Source organism: Lolium rigidum, chromosome 2 (genome assembly GCF_022539505.1).
Source record: "Lolium rigidum isolate FL_2022 chromosome 2, APGP_CSIRO_Lrig_0.1, whole genome shotgun sequence".
NCBI lineage: Eukaryota > Viridiplantae > Streptophyta > Magnoliopsida > Poales > Poaceae > Lolium > Lolium rigidum.
In genome coordinates, this window is record NC_061509.1 from 141,241,477 (window position 1) to 141,269,397 (window position 27,921).

Sequence of the window (27,921 nt, forward strand, 5' to 3'; positions counted from 1 at the left end):
TCATTGAAATAATTATTAGGGTTGCTATTTACACTCTTTAAGAAATAATTTCCTCTCATTGAATCTTGTTAAGATTTAATCTCCTCCAATAATAAGTTATGAACACATGTTGACCAAGGTCAACACTTCATATCTATCATTTGGGAAATGATTTAAATGAGATATTACACCTCATGCAATTTAAACACTACTATTGCAACAATTTAATATCTCAAAGTAATCAAGTATGAGGTGCTATAGCTAAGATCATTTCCTCATATTGAATCACTTGAGACAAAGATTTAAATGAGAGGAAACCTCTCATACCATTTAACACTTAATTTTGGGTAATTTAAATGGACTAGAAATGGCCACATAGCCATTATTTTGTTCTAGCCCATGACATATGAAACAACCATATCATATTGTTACATAAACAATTAGAGTATTTGAAATGTGACTTATGAGAATTTGAATCACCTCATAATTCATTATGGTTGATTTTTAATAAATGTTGGAAGTTTGAAAAGGCCCTGCCTTGTTATTTTTACTATACAAGTTCTACAATGAATTTAGGGTTGAGACCAGTGTAGTTGTTTAGATAATTTAACAAGCTTTCCAAATATATAAAATTTATTAAATTTGGCTCAGTAGATTTATTTCCATTTAGTTTTGAACATAGCTTCTGCAAGGTTTTTGAATTAAATTAGAATATTCCAATTTGAATTGTTGCGCCAGCGCGGGAAACGAAATTGGGCCAAACAGAGAAAAAGAAACGGGCCGGCCCAACTGCACGTCTCGCGTGAGTGGGATGCCTGACAGTGGGCTCCACTGTCAGCGGCTCATAACGCCCGAAACGGTATGCTTATTTCTGGAACACACGATTAGAATCAGATCGAACGGCGCACAGCCGTCGTCATCTCCGGCGAGAGGCGAGCTCACTGGTGGCGTGGGCAGGGGGTCGTAGAGCTCACCGGCGCTTCGGCGATGATCGGCGATGTGCGCAGGGACGTTGTCGAGGATGGCGGTTCGCCTGGTACTGGTGGCGTCGCTGGAGGTGGCGCCAATCTTCTCCTCCTTTTGCGGCGGCTCCACAGGCTCCGGTGGTGAAATTTGCGAGCTACGGTGGCTAATGTGGTGGTGGAGATGGTCGAGGAGATCGAGTGAGAGGAGGGGAGCAAGCTGGTGTTGAGATTTGAGGCGCAGGAGTGCCCCTTTTATAGCGGCTGGGCGAGGCCGAGGCGCAGGGCTCAGGTCGTCCATGGCGACGCATCTACAGGGGCGCAGAGGGATGGGCACTGACGCAGGCGAGTTGGCGCTGTCAGTGCGGTCACGCAGTGCTTGACGGCGGTGGAAATGGTGGACGAGGGAGTGTTGGCGATGTCACGTACTGGCGCGGGTACCGGCGGAGGTTGTCGACGATGGCGTCGGCTACAGCGTTCCCGCGGGCCAATGGGCATGTCTGGGCATCTCCCGGTGGAGTGGCGAAGCTGCTGGCGCGTGGAGAGAGCGAGGGGTGGCCTAGGTTAGCGGGGCGACGTCACGCTCTGGCACGCTCCTGTGCGTGTCCGTGAGCGTCCTGGCGTGTGTTGGGCGTCACTGGGCGTGTGCGTGCTGGCTCATGAGGTGCTCTCCTCTGTCGATGGCATGTACCCGCAAGTCCAGGAGAGTGAGAGGAAGGTGGCTGACATGGTCGTGCACGATGGAAAAGAAAGGAGAGAGGAAGGGCATGGTGTGTGCCATGTCATGCACGGCATGGTTCATTGGTGATGATATCATGTACCACATGGTGTCTCTGGTGCTTGGCAAGGTGCAGGGGGTACAGGAGAGTACATTTGATGACCGAGGCTTGATGGTTTAGGCAATAATCCACTGGATATATGCATGTGTTGGGTTGGCAGCAATGGTGCACACCAGGTGCTCGACCAAATGGCCGCATGAAGCAAATTTTGGAATTTTGCAATGATTTTTGGTGGAGTTGATTCATATAATATTTGGCACACAATGATGGTGGTGGTGTGCAAATTTGAATTGATTTGCAAGATTTCAAAAATGGCACAATCTAGAATCTGTTTGAATGTTGCTACTTTGCTTGATGAGAATTTGAAATTGAGAAAGAATTTGCAGGGGTGGTTTCAACAAAAGTTGTTCACCTTAATGAGGTCTTGGATGATGTGCAAAGAGTTGAGATTGTTTGGTTTATAAATCTCTTAATACAAAGGCTCAAAGTAGGTGTCATGATATAAAATGCAGTTTTGACCATTATCTTATGTGAGCTCAAATTGAATTCTATTTTGATTTGATTTGAGTTTCTTTAATTCAAAAGGTGTTCTTAAGTGTTTAGTAACATTCTCCAACCAATGGCACAAGTCAAATTGGCCTACGTTAAGATTTGCAAAATTGGCCATAAGCCTTACATGTGAATTCATGTTTTTATTTTGTTTTCCTTTCCTTTGACCAAAGGTCATTGTTTTGGGTTCCTTGAGGGTTAGGTTAAGTTCACTAATGGTTTCCAACCATTTTGGCAAAGTAAATATGGCATAGTGCATTATTTGCAAAAATGGCTATTTGCACATATGTGAGGTGGTGTGCATTTTTCTATTCTTCTTCTTTTCTTCTCTTTGATCACATTCATGATGGTTTAGGGTTTTAGCACATTGGATAAGCATAACTGATACGTCTCCGACGTATCGATAATTTCTTATGTTCCATGCCACATTATTGATGTTATCTACATGTTTTATGCACACTTTATGTCATATTCGTGCATTTTCTGGAACTAACCTATTAACAAGATGCCGAAGTGCCGGTTCCTGTTTTCTGCTGTTTTTGGTTTCGAAATCCTAGTAACGAAATATTCTCGGAATCGGACGAAATCAACGCCCAAGTTCCTATTTTCACCGGAAGCATCCAGAACACCGGGAAGGACCGGAGGGGGCACCGGGCCCCCGGACCATAGGCCGGCGCGGCCCGAGGCCCCGGCCGCGCCGCCCTATGGTGTCATCGCCCCTTCGACCCTCCTGCGCCGCCTCTTCGCCTATATAAAGCCCCTGGATCGAAAACCCCGATACGTTCGATGAAAACCACGGAAACCTTCCGCAGCCGCCGCCATCGCGAAGCCAAGATGCGGGGGACAGGAGTCTCCGTTCCGGCACGCTGCCGGAGCGGGGAAGTGCCCCGGAAGGCTTCTCCATCGACACCGCTGCCATCTCCACCGCCATCTTCATCACCGCTGCTGCTCCCATGAGGAGGGAGTAGTTCTCCATCGAGGCTCGGGGGTCGTACCGGTAGCTATGTGGTTCATCTCTCCCATGTACCTCAATACAATAATCTCATGAGCTGCTTTACATGATTGAGATTCATATGAGTTTGTATCACAATTTATCTATGTGCTACTCTAGCAAAGTTATTAAAGTAGTTCTATTCCTCCTGCACGTGTGTAAAGGTGACAGTGTGTGCACCGTGTTAGTACTTGGTTTATGCTATGATCATGATCTCTTGTAGATTATGAAGTTAATTATTGCTATGATGGTATTGATGTGATCTATTCCTCCTACATATGCATGAAGGTGACAGTGTGCATGCTATGTTAGTACTTGGTTTAGTTGTATTGATCTATCTTACACTATAAGGTTACTTAAACATGAGCATTATTGTGGAGCTTGTTAACTCCGGCATTGAGGGTTCGTGTAATCCTACGCAATGCGTTCATCATCCAACAAAAGTGTAGAGTATGCATTTATCTATTCTGCTATGTGATCAATGTTGAGAGTGTCCACTAGTGAAAGTGTAATCCCTAGGCATTGTTCCTAAATACTGCTGCGTTACTACTGCTTGTTTACTGTTTCACTGTGTTACTACTGCTGCAATACTACCACCATCAACTACACGCCGGCAAGCTATTTTCACGGCACCGTTACTACTTGCTCATATATATTCATACCACCTGTATTTCACTATCTCTTCGCCGAACTAGTGCACCTATTTGGTGTGTTGGGGACACAAGAGACTTCTTGCTTTGTGGTTGCGGGGTTGCATGAGAGGGATATCTTTGACCTCTTCCTCCCTGAGTTCGATAAACCTTGGGTGATCCACTTAAGGGAAAACTTGCTGCTGTTCTACAAACCTCTGCTCTTGGAGGCCCAACACTGTCTACAGGAAAGGAGGGGGAACGTAGACATCAATAACAACAATCATCATGGCAAAAACACAAGGATTAAGTATGAGCACTATGCATAGCACATGATCTAATAAAAGTTTTTGTTGGTTCTCATTTTTGAACAAGTGAAATTCTTTTCTTCATTTGTTTGAAATCTTGGGATGTTACACTTACTACCGGTGCACCAGGGCTTTGGTGCACTAGGGATAAATTTACCCCCAGCGCACCAAAGCCCTGGTGCGACGGCAGTAAGTATATGCGGCTATACCTGGGACTTTGCCTAGATCATGCAATATGAGGTTGGGCACTTTGTCCCAACTCATATTTTCTTTTCTTTTTCTTTATTTATTTTATCTTTCTTTTCTGGTTCTTTTATTTTTCATTATTTTTCTGGCTTTTTCTATTATATTTATTTTCTTATCTTTTCAATAATAACAAAGCAATATGCATGAGTTATGCAAAAACAAAACAAAAAATGAGTTATACATACATAAAATATTGACCAACACAATATTAGTTATACATAAAATATTGGCCAACACAATATGAGTTATGTATTACACAAAAATATGAGTTATACATTGCAAATAAAGTTTTATATGATCGAGAAGAGTGTTTCACTTTCTTCTTGATTTTCTTGCTCGTCGTTGAATAATTTAGCCCCATGTCGTGATTTCTTGTTTTGAAGGGTCGACCTGACCTAGGTAGTGTGGTCTTGCTTCTTCTTGTGGTGTATGTTGTGTCTTCGTCCTCGGATTCTTCCATCATTGGGTCTCCGATCTATCCTTCGAAGTCTTCCTCGTTGTCGACTCCATCCATTCTGAAGATGGTCCTCTTGCCTCTCCTCACGACAACACGGCTAGGCTTGGATGGGTCGGTTATGAAGAAGCATTGGTCCACGTGTTTAGCCAATACCCAGTTTGATTTGCGTAGTGGTGTTCATGGACTTTGATTTGTTGGCTTCGGGTAGAAACATGGTGGTGAAATACCGGTCTTCTTTTGGGACGCTCTTAGCCCATCCGATACGGAACATCGGCACTTTCACCCCGAGCGTAGCTAAGCTCCCGAATTTCCTCAATCCTTCTGTAGTATCTGGTCTTTACGTCACCCGTATAGTATTCCATCGTTACCCCTGAGTTCTGGTAAACACTGTTCTTGTCTTTTTCTTCCGTGTAGAATGTGTACCCGTTGATATCGTACGCTTGGTAAGTTATGATGTTGGACGCAGGGCCATGTGACAAGGCCAATACTAGTTTATCATCGTCACAATCCATTTGTGGGGGATTAGCATCAATGTGGTCTTTGAACTAGCGCGCGAAAGAGGAGTTGTGTTCTCTGAATATTTCTGCTTCCGTCATCGGCTTGCCACTGTTCTCTATCATGGTTTTCTGCTATGTGAACCAAGGATCGATCAATTCAATGTGATGTAGTGCTACTAAGTTGGCCATGTCAACGTCAGAAGTCCGACCAGACATGTGAACGTGCAATTCCGTCCTTCCATTTTTGTGGCATGCTCGCTCAAACCTGTGGAGGTGCTTGTTTCGAGGCAAACCAACAGGGTCCTCGATGTCTAGATAATTCATGCAGAAAGAGATGCACTCTTCGGTGAGCCAACCCTGGATGATGCTTCCATACGGATGCGACCTGTTAGTCTGTTACGAACATATCCTTTAATGACCCCATTCATTCTTTCAAACGACATCATGTTGTGTAGGAATGATGGCCCTAGATTGGTGATATCATCCATGATATGGACTAACAGATGGACCATCACGTCAAAGCTCAAGCTCACATAGGATCACCACGATCTCTTCCTGGAGCCTTGCGAGTTTCTTCACTCTTATCGACTTCCGAGTTATGACATCGAAGAAGTTACATAGCCCAGTCAGCGTTTCACATACATGGTCATCCATTCTACCTCGGATTGCAACCGGAAGAATCTGCATCATCATCACGTGACAATCAAGAGGCTTCATGCCGCTGAAGTTTCATTTCTTGGGGTCCATGTATCTGCTTATCAGCCCTGAGTAACCGAAGGGCACTCTGACTCCTACAAGGCAATTGAAAAATTGATCGACCTCATCCGAACTAAAAGTGAAGCAGGAGGGGGCGCAGTAATAGTCTTGCCGCTTAATCCTTTTGCGCTTCTGACCATTGTCTGTCTCCTCCTCCGACTGTCCGTTTTGGGTCGGCGGTATCTGAAGCTCGTCCCTGATGCCAAAAACTTTCAGGTCGTGTCTTGCTTTCAGCCCATCTTTGGTCCGGTCCGGCATGATGAGAAGAGTGACAAGCAAGCTCTCGCAGACGTTCTTTGTGATATGCATGACATCAAGGTAGTGAGGTGTATCGAGAATTTTCCAGTACGGCAAGTCCCAAAACACGGACCTCCTTTTCCATACACCCATGAGTGGCGTTGTTGCCTTTTTTCTTCTCTCCGGGCTTTTGACGAATCTTTCCCGGCACAGGGCACTCCTTACAACCTTTCAGTAATGTATCGATCTCTTCGCCGCTCTTCTTGCGTGGAGGTCCTCGGGGCTCATCTGTACCATCGAACAGATCTCCACGCTTTCTCCACGGGTCAGTCTTGTGTAGCCACCTTTGATGCCCCATGTAAACGGTTTTCGAAGAGGCGGGATCCTTACCAATCCGCAAAAACACCATCTCTTCCATGCACCTGACACATGCCTTCTGTCCATGGCACACCTGACACACAATATAACCGTATCCTAGGTAGTCCTGCACCGTCTTGATCAACACGGCTCTCAAAGGGAAATATTCTTCCGCGACAGCGTCCCATGTAGCTACCCCTTCCTCCGCCCACAATGTTTCAATCTCCTCCTTTAATAGTTCCAGATACATGTTGATATCGTTTCCTGGCTGTGTCGGCCCTTGAATTAGCATACTCATATGTATGTACTTCCTCTTCATGCACAACCAGGGGGAGGTTGTAGATCCATACAAACACACGCCAGGTGATATGTGTGTTGCTCTAGTTTCCAAATGGATTGAATCCGTCTGTGCTCACACCCAACCTGATGTTTCTAGGATCTACCCCGAAACTTTTGAATTAAATGTCTAATGCTTTCCACTGGCTTGCATCCGAAGGGTGTGTCAGCAGTGGGTGTTCAATCCGCTCTACATCATTCAGCACTGCCTCCTTTCTTTCAGCGTATGAGCCTTGCTTCGTTGCGGTCCGCGAAGAACCATTGCAGCCGGGGGGCGAGCTGGAAGTACCACACAACTTTTGAGGAGCTTTTTTTCCCTTTCTTGTGTCGATCAGCGTCACACAACAGACATTTGGTCTTGTCCACGTGCTCCTTGCGATAAATGATACATTCGTTGATGCAGGTGTGATATTTTTCGTGGGCTAAATCGAGAGGGCACGTGATTCTCTTGCCCTCGGTTGGACTACCAGGACACGTGTTCCTAGCAGGAAGGATATCTTTCAAGTATTCCAGAATGTCATCGACGCTTGTGTCCGTCCATCCGTGATTCGCCTTCATCTGCAGCACATCCAGCGCTACTCTCAAGCGGGACTCCTCCAACCTGCGACCTGAGTCGTACAAAGGAGTATTCAAGTCTGTCTCCAGTTGCTCAAGCTTTGATTTCCGCCTAACGCTTTTCATCTTTTCAAGAAGCAGATCTTGAAGATGAGGGTCCCGCATGACTGAAGCTAGAGGCACCTCTTCGTCATCGTCAATGTTATTTTCCGCGTCTTGAACATTTTTTTCATCATGATACTAATCGGCATCATCGTGTGCGACAAACTCTTCGTTGTCATCAATATCATGACGCCCTCCTTCTTGTCGGCCATCACCACATGCTGCAGTCGCCCCATTGACCTCCACACCATCATCATCACTCATCCATTGAGTGTGTCCATGCATAAAACCATTAGTGAGCAGGTGCCCCTGCACTTTGCCTGAATAGGGGTCAACCTATTTCCCTAGTTTGCATTTTTTACACAGACACAATACCTCTGTGAGATTATTTTCATACATGTCGGCGATCGCGTGTTTGAGATATCTCATCACGACGCTTTCCCTCATCTTGATGACCATTATCGCCTGCACGACAAGATATACAATTGATTAGAACCATGCATCCGTCGGTAGTTTTCGCGGAAAATTTTGGCATGACCTTCCTACACATTAGGACTTAGGAGCGCCAGAAATGTGGCGAAACGGAAAATTAACGAATCAACATTTTGTCGCAATGTTGGCAACTCATTTTCATCTCATCAAATCGCTCGGTCGCCGACACAAACACAAAAACAACATATATATGCCACACACGCTTTGCTTCAAATTTCCAATATACGACGATTTCATTCCTCAATTTCTTCATTAATCACCTATTTGGTTGATATATTAGTAGACGAGATCGAGACGTCACGCCGACCACGATGTATGGATTCCTATTTTCTAGATCTATATCTAGATCTAGATTGAGCTGTCAATGCGGGATAGATAGATCTAATCTACATAGGGATGTGGGAGATGCATGTAGGAAGGGAAGATTTGCTCAAAAAATGTTAATTTCTTTGGTAAATGGCTAAATTTGGGGTACAAAAGGGCAAAAACTAGCTGGGTTGGGAGAATGGTTGGGTTGTGTGGGAGGAGTAGTGTGGGGTGAGTGGGTTGGCAGCAATAAGTGCCCAGGTTACTGCCGGTGCACCAGGGTGTGGGTGCGCCGACAGTAATTTGATTGTTCGTCTTTATTTGTTCCCGGCCAGGCCCACCAAATACTGCCGACGCACCAGGCCAGGGTCGTGCCGGCAATAGCAAATTACCACAGGCGCGCCAAGGACTAGGTGCACCGGCAGTATTTGCTGGGCCTGGCCCGGAGCGGGCATGCCACAGCCGCATTTTACCGTCGACGCATCTTACCAGGTGGTGCACCGGCAGTAACGCCTCAGCGTCAGCGCGGCGACACACTGGCACGCCGGCAATATTTGCCACTGGCGCATCCTAAAGTTTGTGCGCCTGCAGTATAATTGCCACCTATATGTGTTTTCCTAGTAGTGCAGGGTTAATTTTAGGGTTTAGGGTTAGGGTGTAGGAATTGGAAGCACATATAAAAATATATATGATATGAATGCATGTGCAGAGACACATAATTGTAATAGCACAAACATTTACAAAATTAGGTGTTTGTTTCGTAGGAATAGGAAATACACTGGAATCCCTAAAACAACAATCAAATTATTATTGTTAAAATAAATGTAAACATAAAATTATGTCATCATCATGCAATTTATATTAAGACCTTTGCATCGTTTTTTGTCCATAGGATTGGAAAATATAGATTTGAGGGGCTCTTTGATTTACAACATTTACATAGGAACTAGGGTTTATGGTTTAGGGTTTTAGGGGCTACTTTGATTCATATAGGGAAAATCGTAGGAATAGGAAAAACATAGGATTGAGATTTCATATATGGCTAGTTGAATCCTATAGGAATTAAGATGAGTTGTGTCTGATTGTGCCAAAGGAAAATTTCCATGAGGTATAACTACAAGATTCCTATAGGATTTGAACTACAAGGTTCCTATAGGATATGTTCCCGTGAATCAAGCAACTATAGTGTAGGAAAAATTCTCTTAGGATCTAAATACTACACAATTAATTCCAATACGAATAATATGAATTAAAGAAGCCAGAATTGTGTAGGATTTAGATCTTATGGAAATTTTCCTATAGTTGTTTAATTCATAGCTAGGAACATATCCTATACTAGAAATATAGTTCTCATCCTATAGTAAGAAAATATTGTCATACATCATGATAAATTTCTTTGGTACAACAAAAGAGAACTTATCTTCCTATAGGATTCAACTAGTCATGACATTTCAATCCTATACTTTTCCTATTCGTATGTTTTTACTATCGTATGAATCAAATGAGCCCTGAGTGTATTATAGAATTCCTTTGTTCACTTTTGAAACCGAAACCAAATGGAAATATGCCTACACTTTTGCTATGCTCCATTCATTTGAATCAAATGGATGAATAGTTTCACGCAAGAAAGAATCCTATTCGGATATTTCCCTCTGACATTCCTCCAAAAAAATTCAACTAGGTGTAGAACATTACTCCAAATCAAAGAAGCCTAACCAATCGAGGAAAACAACAAAAACGGAGCCCTCGACCGGGATGCACCCGTACGTCCATGGCCCTATAGCCCCTCGAGGCGGGAAACCCTAATGGTGGTGGGGGCGTGGGTGTGGGGTTGTGTGTTTGTGGTGGGGAACCCTAATGGTGAGCTAGAGCGGGGGTGGAGAAAAATCTCCATAATGTCTTCATCTCTCTCTCCATTGGCCGCTTGGTCGTACTGACATGAACATTGGTTCAGCATGACAATACAGTCTGCTAATGCGACCTGCAAATTAAGATGCTGCGAGGCGGCTATAGACCTAATCTTACACAGTCTAGTCAGGTCGGTGTTCACCGACCTTGCTATATTGCTGGAAAATGGAGACATGGGTATTATGTGATTTATGTGTAGTTTTCACGTTACTGGTACTTTTGCCTAATCGTAAATGTTTTGTCAAACTTCAATTTGGTTGACTTCTAAAAAAAGGAACTTACTGGAATGGAGGTACTCCCTCCGATCCAATTTAAGTGACACCACTTTGTTAGATATGCATGTAGTTTAGAAAATTAACTAGGTACTGATGATGTTGGGACTCCAAGTGCAGAGTGTTGCTTCAGCGAAGTATTTTTCCCACAAGGGTCACTCGAGGGTTTATATCAAACTCTCAGGGAACTGGATGGAAAAGTATTCTCTTCTCTCTTCTTCAAGCAATCCTGCAAGTAAAATAAATGCCTTGTGTCCCTAACCCCTTCGTGTGGTTGTCAAGCACAAGGTTTCGCGTAAGTAAATAACACAAGTAGTAATAAAACAAGTAGAAACTAAACTAGATGAAATAACTAAGTAAAAAAATTGTAAAAAGATTGATTGTTTTTGGAGTTTTGGATGCCCGTTAAAGCCCCTGGAACCACCTTTTCGAGCGTAGTCAACTTTGCCATGCTCCTGACGTGATTTCCTTCAGTAATTGCAGGTCCATTTGTCATTATGACATAATTTCCTGCACAACATCCAAAAATAGAAGAGATTACACATCTTTGCATTGATTAGTCATTAGTGGCAAGTTGATCGGTAAACTTAGTCAATTTCTTGACTTAGCTAAGGGTTTAAACGGGAGAAAATATGACGTATTTCACAGCCATCAACTTCCCCAAGCTTGAACTTGATCATCCTCAAGCAAGAAACAAAGAACCATAAGGAACTTGGCGTTTAAACGAAAACAACGAGAAAGCAAAGCCACTTATAGGTGGTAGCCTTATGAGTCCAGCACTTCTTCCATTTGAAAGCTTAGCATAGTTAGAGAAGTACCAAGAATATAATACAAGCATTGGTAACTCGGGACAATCACAATAAATATTATAAGTATGAATAGCTAGTTGTGTAAATAATCACTCTAGCTTAAGTAGTTAACTCTCAATTAGCCAAGGAACACTGGAAGTTTATTATCATCAAATCAAGTATGAGCATTCATGTCAAAAGAGGTATAAGAAATGAAGTATATTAATTATGCCCACATCAATCGATCAAGGCTATCAAAACACTTTACTATCCATACATTGCCTTTCAAGAATATATTCATCTAATAGTAGCGAGTCCTTGTCAAGACTTGAGAAGTGATATCTTTCAGATTCCTTTAACAGTTTCCAAGAAGAAGTCATGAATGACCTTTTAGTAGGGATTGTGACAATCATGGGGCTAGTGGTGCTAGTATCCCAAGAGTGTGCACAATATTCATGTTGACACGCATAAAGCAATATCATACATTAATGCATATGTTGACACACGTAAAGCAATATCTCATACTTATATACAAGCTTACATCTTGGCATGTGTCTCAGCTACCACTACACTTGAATTCCATCAAACAACTCATATCAATAGTGCTATCAAGTCTATCACAACATCTATTGAGTTAAGTATCTTCAAATGTAAACCCTTAAGACAATTGGTCATCATACAAGTCATAATTTTGGACTTCTTCTTGTTGTACTTGTTTGGCAATATTATTTCCAAGACAAGACTCGGTTAACTAAATGAACTAGAGTAAGAGCTTTCACAATTAACTAAACATACAAACAAAAAATCTACTCCAATTGCTTCAAATCACTCCCACGGGTACCATATCTTAACAAGTCTACTGTCTAGCATAAACAATTCAAACTTCTAAAGTGGGATACCTCTTGTAGGTGGCTTCATATTTATCTTCCTTATGATGCGTTCCTTCAAAATTCTCGGTAGATCTCTCTCATAAATAATATCAAGCAAAGAGGCAATAGGAATTTATCTCTTTCAAGAACAAGGATAAAAGGAAAAATATTTTTATATTTTTGTGAATTGGGATAGAGAGGGAAAAAGAAAAGATATTGGCGACAAAGTAAGGAACTAAAATAAAACAAATAAAAAGGAAAACAGACTAAAACGAAAAGCAAATAAAAAACAAAGTGTTGGAACAAACCAACACGAGTGTTTCAAAGCTCTTTCAAAGAGCTGGACTACAAATTTATCCAACACAAATAAAAATGCTTGAGGAACACATCCCCAAGCTTAGGCTTTTGCAAGGCCTCTTGGTGAGCTCATTGTGGTGGAGGATAATTCCCATAGTTACATTGGCTGGTCCAATGAGTGAACTGGGAATTGAGTGCGGTGGTGTTGTTTCAAAGGTTGATGGAGAGGTTGCTCAATTTCTCAATGCTTGCTTCGAGCGCGTACATCTCCTGGTAGGTGGTGAAGTTATGAAGTGGCTGCTGCTCCTGTTCTGGTCATTGAGATTCTTGTTCAACTTCTTCTCCTTCGGGTTCATCTTGTTGTTGAGGTAGATTTTCCTCAACCTGTGCATCATAATGCAAACGTCTATCCTTGAGAGAGAATATACCATTAAACAGAGGGGAAGCAATCAAGTGATCAACTCCTGATATATTGAATTAATATCTACCTTCTATTTTTCTAACCATACCACATGCATCTAGAGTAGTAAAACCAAGACGGCGAGGGCCTTCCAATGCTCGTAAATTACTTACATTGATATTAAGCCTTCTTGCCAAGACGGTGATGACTCCACCTCCGCATATAGGGCCCCGAGCTTCAAGTTCTTGGTGGTTTAGGTACAGAATGAGAATTGCGCCCAAGTTTGGGCGGAGGTTGCTTTTTGGGAACATAGCCTTTGCGAGAATCACCATGTCCTCTTCATTAAGTCTTGTGAAATCACCTCGTTCCTGTAAGGTGTTAGCAATAACATAGTAAAATAGCAAATAGCAGGGCACTCAATATAATTTCCCCGGGGGAGTGTGCTAGATACTCTCATCCTAAAAAATACATGCTAGGTGAGGGATTCAAAGTAAAGCATGCATAGCAGTTGGCGGTGGCACTGGTCTCAAAGCCAAAGTGGTTGCACCACTCATCTAAAGCTGATGATGCCGACAACCATGCCATATCTATCAATCGAGCAGGCCCCCCACCTCCCATTGACATAGCGAGGACACCACTGGCCATCCCAGCACCATGAACATCGACCAGGAGCCGTTGTTCGGTGATGAGATCACACAAGCCGCAGCTGCACAAGCCCGAGGTCGCCGGCTTAGCAAAAGAACTAGCAACTACATGCACCTGGAGGACAAAATGCTCGTTGATGCATGGTTGACCATTGGGCAAGATCCAGTGATAGGTGCCGAGCAGAAGGGGACCGCATTCTGGCGCCAGATCCATGACTACTTCCATGAACATCGCCGGTACAGAGAGGAGCGATTTGACAACGACTGCAACGAGTGCTTCCTCCAAAAGTGGCCGGGAACAATTCAAACGGAATGCAACAAGTTCTAGGCTGTGTATGATCACGTCAAGCGGATTCCCGTTAGCGGCCTCGGCATGAAGGACTGTGTATAATTCTTAAGCTCAACTTGTTCATTCGTTGTTTGCACATATGTTTGTCATTATTGTCTCGCTTTGCTCTAGGTGTGGCAAGCTTTGGATTTCTTCAAAAATGTGAATGAATGAAAGACCTTTGGCTTCCCTCATTGTTGGACGGAACTCGAGGCCACCCCCAACTTCCAGGAGGGGTACGCGGGGTACATGGTGACCTTGACTGGCAACAAGAATGCCAAAGATGCCATGGTCATTGACCTTGGTGGTGGTCAGCCTTGCGGTAGCTCCGCTTCTCGTGCAAGCCGTCCACGAGTCCACAAGGGAACCAAGGCCGACTTGAAGCGTGACGCTTCGGCCATGCATCTGGTCGGCACTTTGAAGGAGATGTATGTTGACAAAGAGGTGTCCACGGACAAGGGGGATGAGAGGAGGCGCCAGGACAAGGAAGAGGACATGAAGAACTACTTCGATGTCCAAAAAAGGAAGCTTGAGATTGAAGAGGTGAAGGCCAAGACGAAGGCTAGGTAAATTGAGCTCAAAGAGAAACAATTGGAGCTCATTGCAACGTCAAGGGCCAAATAGGTGAAGTTGAAGGAGAAGGAAGTTGAGCTGAAACGGCAAGACGATGACCATATGATCATGAACGCCGACTTGACCACCATGAACGAGGTGAAGAGAGCTTGGTTCAAGAAGAGGCAGAAGAAGATCCTAGAGCGCACAAATTGAGTTGACAATCTCAATTTACAATTTTATATTTGTTCAAACTATGACACATTTAGTTTCTTGATCATGCTACATTTTATTTGATATTCTTCTATATTTTTAGATATTATTTATAAGTATGTGTGGCCAAATGGCCTATTTTCCAAAGAAATAGGCCAAATGGGCAAATGGGTGGCCGCTACGTTGGGCGCAGCGTGCGACCCAAACGGACCCGCGGATGCGGGGCGCTATCCCCGTGTCCACGCGGCCACCCAAACGACCCAAAACGGACGACTCAATGCGTCCATTTGGGTAGCCGCGTTGGAGATGCCCTAAGAGCATCTCCAGTCACGTCCCCTAAACCGTCCTCCAAACGGAGCTGAATCGAGCATTTGGGGGACGTGTTTCGTTCGTGCCGCGTTTGGGGATGTCGCTCCCCAGCTGCGTCCCCAAAACGCCGCCCCCAAACATTAAAATACTCTCTTTTTTGCTTTTTTGCCTTTTTATTTCAATAAAGAGAAGAAACATTCCACAAACTAATACATAATTGGGAACATGGTTTACACGAAGATATAATTTGGAACATGGTTTTCCACAAACTAATACATAGTTTGAACCATGGTTGACACAAATATAAAACATTGCAAAATAACTAAACCTAACTAGTGTTGGCATCAAAGATTTCGTGTGTTCGCTGCCAAGAAAGAACACTCTGAGGCACTCCCAATCATCCAAATTGGTAAATCCAGCTGTTGACGGTGCCCTTGTTGGTTCTTTCTAGGAAGAACTGTTGGAGATATGCCCGAGAGGCAATAATAAATTAGTTAGTGTTATGTCTTAGTGTTCAAGATAAATGTTTAAACCCCATGCTATAATTGTATTAACTGGAAACATTAATACATGTGTGTTGTGTAAACAACCAGAGTCCCTAGTAAGCCTCTCGTTTAACTAGCTTGTTGATTAATAGATGATCATGGTTTCCTGATCATGAACATTGGATGTTATTAATAACAAGATCATATCATTAGGTGAATGATGTGATGGACACACACCCATAGTAAGCATAGCATGAGATCAAGTCATCAAGTTCAACTTGCTATAAGCTTTCAGATACATAGTAACCTAGTCCTTTGACCATGAGATCATGTAAATCACTTATACCGGAAGGGTACTTTGATTACATCAAACGCCACTGCGTAAATGGGTGGTTATAAAGATGGGATTAAGTATTCGGAAAGTATGAGTTGAGGCATATGGATCAAGAGTGAGATTTGTCCATCCCGATGACGGATAGATATACTCTGGACCCTCTCGGTGGAATGACATCTAATTAGCTTGCAAGCATGTGACAAGGTCACAAGAGATTACATACCACGGTAACGAGTAAAGAGTACTTGTCGGTAACGAGGTTGAACTAGGTATGGAGATACCGATGATCGAACCTCGCACAAGTAAAGTATCGCGTGACAAAGGGAATCGGTATCGTATGTTAATGGTTCAATCGATCACTAAGTTATCGCTGAATGTGTGGGAGCCATTATGGATCTCCAGGTCCCGCTATTGGTTATTGATCGGAGAGGAGTCTCGATCATGCCCGCATAGTTCACGAACTGTAGGGTGACGCGCTTAAGGTTCGATGTCGCATAAGTAGATTACGAATATGAGATGGAGACCGAAATTTGTTCGGAGTCTCGGATGGGATCTAGGACATCACGAGGAGGTCTAGAATGGTCTGGAGAATAAGATTCATATAAGGGAAGTTGATTTCTAGGTTTCGGAAAAGTTCGGGATTTTTGCGGTGGAAGACCGGGAAGGTTCTAGAAGGTTCTGGGGGTCCACCATGGGGCCCACGACCTAGGAGGGACAAAATGGGCCGAGGGGGTGCATCCTAGCCCTAATGGGCCAGGGGCACATGCCCCTCAAGGCCCAAGTCGGCCAGCCCACTACGGTTCCCAAAAACCCTAAAGGGGATCAACTTGGGGGGAAGAAAACTTCCCCCTCTTGGCTGCCGGCCCTAGATCTGTTTGGGGCATGGGGGGCCACCCCAAACTGACCTCCCCCCTATATAAAGAGGGGAGGGGGCAGGGGCGCACACCCCTTGAAACCCTAGCCCTCGCGCCCCCTCTCTCCTCCACTACACATCTGCTCCAGCTTGGCGAACCTCTGCAGATTTTCTCCTCCACCACCACCACCACGCCGTCGTGCTGCTGGGATTCCGAGGGGATCTACCACACCTCCGCTGCTAGCTGGAACGGGGAGAGGACGGGCTTCATCGACACCGTACGCACGATCGAGTATGGAAGCGCTGCCGGATTGCAGCACAAGACGATCGACTACATCAACAACGAGATCTATTCTCGTAGGCTTTGGAATCTTCGAGGGTTAGTCTCACATACATCTCGTTGCTTCGATCTTCGTAGATTAGATCTTGCTTCTTCCTAGATTGGATCTTGGTTTTTGTTCATGTTCACGGTAGAAATTTTTTGTTTTCCATGCAACGAACCCATCAAGAATAACCAGAAACCTCCGTGCCTATTTTCGCTGCGAAGAAACAACACTCAGTCGGCATCCTCCTTGGCGTTGTCGTCGTGGTAGTGCCGGTGGCAGCGCGTCTCGTCGAACACCTTGACGCTCATGTCCCCCTCACCAAGGTAGGAGAACATGATCACGAAGCCGGCTTGGAGGTGGTGGTAGCGCGCGAACTTCTCCCAGCCGATGTGTAGATCTTGCCGCGCACGTCGTAGATTACGTCCACAATCCACCGGTAGCTGCCGCAGGCAGTCTCCCGCAGATGCAGCGAGCCCGGCTCGTCAACAACGACGAAGTCGGCGAACGTGTACGGTAGCATCTAGATGTTGTGTGGGTCGCCCTTGAGGACGACAACGAACAACACTTGCCGCTCCACCTCCTGCAGGTCCGACGATGAAGACGAAGGCGTTGCAGGCGACGACGAGCTTGCAGCTCTTTCGCAACCACGACCACGACCACAGCCGCGACCTCGGCCTCCGCCTCTACCAGCCATGGCGTCGACTCTTGAGATGGTGGCGGCTAGGGTTGGGGGGAGAGGCGCTAGGGTTTGTGTGTGAGAGAGACGATGAGAGAGCGGCCCTTTTTATAGGCCGGAGGGAGGTGGGGGAGCGGTGGCGCTCATTAACGCCGGCACACAGAGCTAGGCGCGACGAGACGCTTTGTTGCGCCTCTCCGGGAACTGCACCGTCGCTGCGAGCCAATAACTTCTGTCGCGAGGTAGGCGATAGTTAGGTCAAACTTCAATGTGCCGCTGACGCATCGGGCCCGCCACGCCTCGCCTCGCTTTTCGTTGTGTCCGGCGTCCCCGGAGTGTCCCTTGTGTTGCGGGGACGGGCTCAGGGCACCGGACATCATTTCAGACCACGCCGAATAAAAAGAAGCTTTGAGGAACACGGCTGAGAACGGTTTTTGTCTGACGCCTCCCAAATCCCTTTAGGGGACGTTTTGGATGGAGATGCCCTAAGACTAGTCATAGTGGGGAGTAACATATAGTAGTGTCATGCATATGACACTACTCTATGTTACTACCTTCATAATGCATAGTAATTTAGATGTAGTACTCCCTCCGTATCGGTTTAACAGACACGCACATAGTTCAAGGGACCATTAATTTGGTGAACAAAATCTTCTTTACTAGGTATAAATCGGTGGTGTCCGTACATCCAAAAACCATGGTACGTCAAAAAGCACTTCTACTCCGGTGCTCCCCCCTTGGCAAATGTCAGGCTGCGTCAGAAACAATAATGGTTGAGATCTTCCAATACCCCTTCGTAAGCGGGGTTATGATCGTAAAATTTAAAAATCTGATATGTATGTACGACCCTCTAGAGGTCCGTATGGCCCGTGTTATCTTGTACAATTATTTTCTGTAAGTATAGTGTACTACTACGGTGACGTTCGTGTACCGAATAGGCAAGACATATAAAAGGGTCGTAGACGTATCCGCGTATGTCGCCCCACCAATTTCCCCACCAAATCAGGAACGGAAATAACTATGTATACAGGCGGACATACATTGGCTGGATATGGGTCAGCGGGCCTAAGCTTGGAAAAAAAAAACCTCTCAACTTGTGTTAGGGGGGAGCACCGGAGTAGGACCCGTCAAAAAGACCCTGTTGCCTCGTTAGTGTGTTCCCGCCCAAAAAAACCATGTAAGAAAACCAGAATTCATTCCGCACCAAGCGAAGAAAACCAGAATCCAGATGAACCACACACACGATTCCTTCGTCCGATTCCGACCCACCTCCCGTCCCGCATAAAAAAACATGGAAAGAGCAAAACTGGCAGGCAACCAAACCAGGCAGCCGATCTCCAAATTTGGCACGTCGCCAATCCATCGCCATGTTAGAATCCCTTCCAGATACGTCGATAGAATTCCTTCCAGATACGCTTCAATCCAATTAATTGGAGTGTAAAAAAATTCGCGTTTTTTTTTTCATTTTTTACCTAAAAAAAAGGGCCCCAGGAGAGACGTGCGGTGCCCCCGGCCGGCCGGCTACCCCGCACCGGCATGGGAGCGGATGCATCCTGTGTCTACAACCAACATAACCCTTCCTATGATGTGCCGGATGCGTGCTATCGGCGGATCGCGTCCGGCAGGCCGCCGACGACGCGAACGCAGAGCATCACGATGTTGCCGATGACAACGATTTCAGCGGGAGAAGCGCGCTGTCGCCGGAGCGTCCGAAGAGCTAGCCAGGGTGACAGCGACGCACACGCGGAGCAGAACACGCGCGACCTGCTGACGCCGCATGGATAGCAAGCGCGTAAGGTTTTCCTTGCAGATCGGCGTGGTTCATGAATTGACGGGCAAAATTTGAGGTCTGCTCATGAGTTACTTTGGATCCTTCTTGTGCAAAAACTGACGATGACCACTCTGAATCTTTGGTAGTAGAAAAATCTGCGTGCGGCTACCTAATCGGCAATCTGCCATACAGCTCCGTCGAAGTTCCCGGCGGTCAAGTTTCTCCTCTCATTAAATTACAAGTCATAACTGTATTGATGTATCAGATATTCAGATTGCTTATGTTTCATGCAATGCCTTTTTGCCGCAAGAAAATACTGTAGGCATGCCGTAATCGTTGAGGATCTATCTGCAGTTCTTTGCGCGGCAACCTTTCTCCATCTACTGCAAATCCCATAAGAACAAAGCTGGAAAGGCATCACTAGAGTGGGATATGCAGTCATCGTAAGTCTTAATTAGAAGTTCTTTCATGTCTTTTTGCTTTGTTGGCGGCAACTGAACAAAAGGAAAGGGATTTTCGTTTGTTGTTGTTTCAATGATCATGTCACATGAAAACAACACAAAAGAGTTAGAATAAGCGCATGTTTGGAAAATTTCAGCGCAACTGCATCTACTACCATTTCTGAACTGGTGATTTGTTTTCATCTTGGAAATCTACGTCAGGTACTCAGGTCAAGGTATTTTCCATTTACAGTAATGTGTGCTAGGAATACTTGTACTTAGCCGCAACTACTTGGATATATACTACTGCAAAATACTGATGTCATGTAGTTTTTGTTCGTATTGGGATTGTTTTGCGTGCAACTGAATCTCTGATACTGGTGTACTCCTGGATTAACATGAGTATATCCCTCTTCTTTAGGGAAAGTGTATCTCAACTTTGTTTATTCGTAAAAGCTAAATTTTTTTCCTTAAAATAACATTTTTGGAATCATTGGCTAAGGACATTTATTTTCGTTTTACCCATGTCAGTAACCCACATATATTGAGCTCAACTCCAAGCTTTGATAATGGAAGGTTTTGATATTTAGTTCTAGGTAGGAATATTGCTAAGGGTGCAGAATGATCAGCATTGGGGATGGAGATGAAAACGCTGTAAATTTTGAAGCAACTTTGGTCGAGCAGCAGGAACACGCGGGCACTTTGCTAGTATAAATTATATGTCTATAAAATTTATACCATTAGATTTATATTTCAATAATATAATTTGTATGACATATTTTCCATATTTTATTGACCAAAATAATGGTCAAATTGTTTTCTTGAACTACGTGTGTGCCTGTTAAACCGATACGAAGGGAGTATCATGCATGAGTGTATTAATTAGCTTGTAGACTCATTCTATCTTGAAAAATGTGATGTTATGGTAAGACTACTCAGACTGCTCATAGTGGGAGTAACATAGCTAGTAACATCACACATCTCAAAGCATTTTGGTGACATGGCATGCGAATAAATGAAGAAAGAGAGTGAGGTGGTAACTAGCTATGTTACCATAACATCACACATCCCAAGGCAAAATGAGTCTACAACATAATAAATGACACAATGCATGACACCACATATAAGTTACTACCCACTATGAAGGTAGTAACCTAGACTAGTAACATGACATATGTTACTAGTCTAGGTTACTCCCCACTATGAGCAGCCTCATAGTGGGAGTAACATAGGTAGTAACATCACATACCCCAAGACATTGTGGTGACATGGCATGACAATAAATGATGAAAGAGAGTGGTGTGGTAACTAGCTATGTTACCATAACATCACACTTTTCAAGATAAGATGAGTCTACAACATAATAAATATGAGTTTGCATGACACCATACATATGTTACTCTCCACTATGAAAGTAGTAACATCGATTAATAACATGTGCATGTTACTACTCTATGTTACTCCCCACTATGACTAGTCTAACATAGCTAGTTACCACAATCATATCTTTCTTCATTTAATATCATACCATGTCATCAATTTGCCTAGTTGACAATGCATGTAGCTCTACTCCTAGTCTAAGGGCATCTCCAGCGGCGCGACGAAAACGGTCGCCGCCGTGACCGGAAATGCGTCTGGCACCACCTCCAGCGGGGCTACGCAAAGTGACCGGGCCATCCGCGGAGACGCAAACCTGGCCCAAATATGCGTCTTGGATGCGTCTCCGCGGACGCGGAAAGTGTCCGCTCGCGTCTACCGGACGTTTCGTCGGGCCCGCCTGGCAGCGACTCTGCGTCGATGCGTCTTCTCAAACGCGCCAGCGACTACGCCGCTGCGTCGCTTCGGCAGCCTGCGCCACGTTAATGGCGATGCCTCAGCTGCCGAGCGGCCGCAGCCCACCTCTGCCAACCACGTTAATGGCGACGCCACGCATCCCGCGGCCACCGCATGCCTCCGGCCTATATAAAGGGGCGCGCGTTCTTCTTCCTCATCAACTCCTCCAAAGAAACCCTAGCCGCCACAAAGCTCGACCGTAGCGCCGCCTAGGTGTTCCTGCGACGCAGCCAGGCCCGCGAGGAAGTCCATGGCCGGTCCTGGTGGCGGGCGAGGCGGTCGAGGCCGCGGCCCTGGGCGCCCCCGGGGCCGGGGAAGGGCCGCCGTGGTGGAGCAGCTACGGCCCCACGCTCGCCGTCTCCTGCGCCCTCCTCGTCTTCGCAGGACTACCGCTGCTTCGAGTTCCTCCTCCGCATCGACGACGACCCACTCGGCATCAAGCGGCTCCCGGACAAGTTCGCCGAGTTCGTCGATGGCGACGAGCCGGCGCATTTGCAGCTATGGGAGGCCAGCTGCAACTTCTGCCGCTAGACCGTGGAGGTTCTGTTCGACGGGCAGGGCAAGATGTACCTGCACACGGGGTGGGACAAGTTCACCCGTGACCTCGCACTCGAGCCCGGCTGCCAGCTCACCTTCCTCTACGAGGGGGGACGGCGAGATGATCGTCAAGGTGTTCGACGACACAGCCTGCCGCAGGCACTACCACACCGGTGAATCCGACTCGGACACCGATATTTAGAACTTAGAATGTTCTTTCTTTGCGGTGAATACGGCTATGGGCCGGTCGAAGCCGATAGTGGAGGTCTCTGTCTGTTCTTCCTCGGTGAGAACCAACAAGGGCACAGTCTCCTCCCGCTGGATTTTCCAGTTTGGGTGATTGGGTGTGCCCTCGAATGTTCTTTCTTGGCAGCGAACATACAGAAATCAACACAACTGGTTTCTTTTTTTAAAATGTTATATTTGTGTCAACCATGGTTCAAACTATGTGTTAGTTTGTGTAAATCATTTTTCAAACTATGTGTTAGTTTGTGTAAAATCATGTTTCAATATGTAATATTTGAAACTATGTTTAAATGGAGAAGAGGAAAAAAACAAGAAAAAAAATGTGTCGCCCCACTGGAGCAGCCCCCAGATGCAAACGGACACGCGGACAGAAACAGTCATTTCAGCGTCCGCAGCGCGACGCAAACAGACGCTCGCGGACATTAAAATACGTCGCCGCTGGAGATGCCGTAAGACCATGTACTATGTTGCTCGGATTCAAAGGAAAAGATGGCAGGAAAGTGAATCGCTTCACATTTGCTGCTATGTGAGGAGCGTTTCTTTTCAGGAACCATGCAAGATGCATGCAACATGCAGAGCCTATTTTATCCACTACTATTCTACCTCTATTCTTTCCTTTTCTCTCTGCAAGTGGCCCCTGTGTGCATGGTCCTGGCAAAAGATTTGTTCGAGCCGCATCAACTTGATGGTTCACTTCTTTTGTGTGCTGCTATGTATGGAACCGGTTTTTAGACCACTTTGAATCGCCTTTGACACACATAGTACATGGTCTAAGTTCATGGGTTCACACTGCCCCTAATATCCAGAAGTATCTTCACGGGGAACAAGCAACATGCCCGGTGACACGGACCGAACCAGGTCCACGAGGCTCGAGCATTTCTGTCTTGCCGGGCCCTCCCTGTCAATGTGTGATGCGTGGGCGTGGATGGATCACGATTCACGCCGCTGGAGGCTGGACTGAACTGGACTGGACAGGAGGCGGCTCAGGAGCACCCCCGGAAACATATGGCCAGGAACATTTCGCAGCTTGTGGCCAGGAGCCGCCCAGCCGCGTTTATCTATCTACTTGCCGCTTCTAGCGCCACGCCGCGTGTCGGCCGCCCGCGGCAGCGCTCCTGCATGGACCCCCGCCACACGGCCGACGTGTCATAAAGCGCATGGAAAGATCAACCAACCTTCGTTTCCCTGCCGCTTTCTTTAATCCGTCCACGCACGCACAGTCACGGACGCATTATTTGTCAAATTTTTCTTTTTGTCTTCAACCGTACGTGCCGCTCCAGATTTGTGGCTGAGATATTTTGTGGTGTCGGGATTTTTCTTGAGGGGAAAAATCACAGGCCTTTCGTAACCTGACAACCTCCCTCTTCGAGTAGGGAAAAATATATTCCAATAGATAGATGATGTAAAACTAAAAGTAGATGACACGTTTCAGATGATGTGAAATAGGGTCTGGGCACCGGCATGCCAAACGATCGGACCGAGTTGGGCATGGAGGCCTATGGTTACGGCGGCCCTGTGATTTTGTCGCCTCGTGAGCACACGTTTGCATGCACTCATCAGGAGGGAGGGAGGGAGGGAGACACTCGTGCGAGCGTGGGAGTAGGAAATTCCAAGTTTTACGGTGATGGTGTTTTACCTGCCGTAAGAAATGGAGCACATGAGTCCGAATGAGAGCGACGGAAGCGGAGGAGCAGCCACAGCCACGAGTAGCAACGAGCGGCTTCCCTCGTCTCTCCACTCCACACGAAGGATTAATAAAACATTTTCCCACAGCAGGAGGATAACCCGGAAAAATCCCGTCCGACGTGGCGCGCCCCACCATGCTCTTTTTCTCTCGTCCCCTCACTCGCCGGCCCCACGCAGCCAGCCTTCTCTTTTATTCCACTCTCCTCTTCTCCCCCCGTCCCGTCCTGACCTCTCGTATCGTCTCGTCTCGTCTCCTTCCTTCTTCTCCCCGGCCTCTCTCTCTCAACGACGAGCTCTAGGAAGAGAGCTTGGGCTCTGGTGGCTCCCGTACAGCTGCTGCTGTAGCGGCCTTCTCAGATTTCGAATTAGGGAGGAGCTGCCTGGAGATGGCCTCTTTGCAGGTAATTCATCCATCTTTGCTCCGTATTCCTTCTTTCTTCTTTTCACGGTCAGATCCTTCTGGGAAACCATCTATCTTGAGGTTCCCCCTCGGAAACTGATTATGTCATGCTTATTCTTCTTCTTCCCCGCGGTCCACCAATCCTTGCAGGAGAACGCGATGGCAACCGACGAGGATCATCATCGCAACAACCATCTCAGCTCCCACGGCACAGGCCAAGACCACGTGCCAAAGGCGCGCAAGCCCTACACCATCACCAAGCAGCGGGAGAAGTGGACCGAGGAGGAGCACAAAAGGTTCCTCGAAGCCCTGCAGCTGCACGGCCGCGCATGGCGCCGGATACAAGGTACGCCAACGCGCGCGCGCGTCCACTAAAAGCTACCACACACTGTCTGGATTCACCTCAAGTACTCAACTGAACAATCTCCTCTCTTCTCCGCGACCGCAGAGCACATCGGCACCAAGACGGCCGTGCAAATCCGGAGCCACGCGCAGAAGTTCTTCACCAAGGTCACCCGAGAGTCGTCCGGCAGCAGCACCGGCTCGGGCGCGGCGGCGCCGACGGCGGCGATCCAGATCCCGCCGCCGCGGCCCAAGCGGAAGCCGGCGCACCCGTACCCGCGCAAGGCGGACGACGGCGGCGCGGCCGGTGGCGGTACTAAGCACGTGCCGGGGCTCACGCGGCTGGAGAGGCCTCCCGTGCGGACGCAGTCGCTGTGCGAGTCTCAGGAGGAGGAGGGATCGCCGACGTCGGTGCTCACCCCGCCCCGGGCTGGGCGGGGGGCTCGGGTGGCCGGTTCTCCAAGAATAATTCAGGCGGCGGCAGCAGCTCGCTGGTTCCGTCGGCCGCCGGTTCCGGCTCCGGCTCCGGCTACGGCTCGCTGGCCTCGTCGGCGGACAGAGGGGACGGCTCCCTCTCGCCAAATACCAAGGTACCTATTCCTTACCTAAGGCATACTATGCTGTTTTTAATATGCCTAAAAAACATGAGGTCCAGTACAGCAATCAAAAAAGAGAAAAACCAATGGAAACTCGCCTCAAAATTCCTTAAAATATCAGTCAACCATCATGGTAGAGTTCAGTTTACTATGGCAAAAACATGAATAATAAAACAAGATAATTACTAAAGAGATATGTGTATGTGGATCAGAGGGTGGTTGAAATTGACTGGAGCACAATTGCATAGATGATTTCAAGGACATAGACTATCTAGTGATAGTAGTCATCAGTTTAATTAGGATGAACGGAACCAAAATTCGAGCTGAGTTGGGTTCAGCTCCTCATATATTGCAATACAAGAACCAATCATTTCAGCAAGCCAAGACAAGTCTACACCGCTTGAGACATAAACAATACTGAGTTGCTGACATCACTTTCATGAAACAAAAACATTTTAGAAGAAGATTTTTATTTTAGATACCCGATTGTGAATATGATATTCTCATCTGCTGTTCTTGGTAGCAATTACGTTATCTGGTGTAACCCGACTGGTACCTTTAAATTCCAATAACACAGTTTTCTGAAATGCCAATTTCAGGCGTCAGAGTACACTGGAAACAGTGATGTCAAAGAAGTACCATGTCCAGCAGGATCAGAGACATCAGTCCTTAAGCTATTTGGTAAGAGTGTCACGGTGAAGGATTCGTATCAGAAGCCGAAAGCTAGCACGGGTAACCCACAGAACGGCGGGGACCTCGAAACTGAAGCTGCAGCAGATGATACAACTACGCAAGGAAGCAGAAACCTACCTTCTGGTGGGGCTGCAGGAGGAAGCTCATGGAATCCGTGGCCGAGTAACATGCAGCAGTTTGTGTATTTTGTTCCTCAATCGGACAGTTTCACCACGCAATCTGCCATGCCATGGTTCAGCTACAACGGGACCCTGCCTGGCGCGATGTTCTACCAGCAGGCCGTGGCCTCAAGTCAGCACCACAGCCATCGTTCAGAGGCTGAGCATCACAAAATACATGCAGAGGGAAGGATCCTGGACAGGCTCAAACACAGGCACTGGATCAGCAGCTCAGAATTCGGATGCTACCGACTCTCGAGGGCGAGGAAACAGCAGCGAGAGCGACACGACGCCTCTGCCACGGCTAACAAAGTGTGAGAGCTCGGTTTCTGTCAGCCTGCAGAGAGGTTTCGTGCCATACAAGAGATGCACGGCTGAGAGCGAGTCGCTGCGATCTGAGGCGCCCAGAGAGGAGGCCGACGGTGAGCTGACGAGGCTCTGCTTGTGACACCCGAAGCTTCAACGCGCTCTTCACATTTTAGATGTTTGCTAGATTTGCTCTGGATTCTTGAGCTGGTGGTTCAGAGAGCTGATCTGCAGTGGGAAGAAGCGACTCCTCATCCTGCTGCTTTTACCTGTCGTCGGTATGTTGCACTTCTCTGAAGCAGCTCGAAGCCACACTAGATTGAGCAATTCTGGTTCTTGCTCGTGAATATTTATAGATGGAATCTGTAGCATCCATGATTTTTCTTTTCTACAGTGTGTCTGCAATTTTCCCCCAAATCGGGAGGTTCGGAGTCCAGCGTTGTTGCCTGTAGCAGCCTGGACCCGAGAGAGGGTTGCCATAGTCTGTCTGCATGTAAGCTAGGCTTGTATCATCACTCTCTAGTCTGCATTCTGTGAAACATACATATGACAAGCACAAGACGAACAAACGTCGAATGCTTTGTAAATTGGAGTATAAATAACATTACTTGGAATCTGATATAAATTGCAGCTTCAGCCTTCCAGTTGTGTGAGCTATTCAGTTTGCCATAAGGAAGCCCGTTTTGTTACTTACTAGTACTCCACTTTCTTGGATGTCAAGATGATTTTCCGGTTCGAGAAAGACAAATGGAACTTTCGTCTTGTATAAGCAGGAACATACAATGAACTGAAAAAAAGAGAATTGAATCGGTTGCCCTTACCGCTCCTACATAGATGAAGGTAAGGCACGGCGGACGAGTGGAGGCCCGCGTGGTAAGCATGGGCGAGGAGTACGATGTGGCCGAGGTGTCAAACTGCCACCGAAACACAAATTTTGTTGCGGCGGCCCAATGGGGGCTAGAGGAGCAGGAGCGGTGGCGGCTGGGATGCGGCGATCTACGGGGAGCGCAGAGGCAGCTTCAAAGAAAGCCCTCGGCACCCCGAGTCGCCATTGCTCCTGTCCAAACAAACACGCAGAGCTTCAAAACGAGCCATCCAGGTATGTATTTGCTCTTTGCACA

At 46.5% G+C, this 27,921-nt stretch overlaps 1 pseudogene; it reads left to right on the forward strand.

The window, feature by feature from the left end:
* Positions 1–1,400: 1,400 nt before the first annotated feature.
* LOC124690179 lies at positions 1,401–27,439 on the forward strand (annotated as a pseudogene).
* Positions 27,440–27,921: the final 482 nt, after the last annotated feature.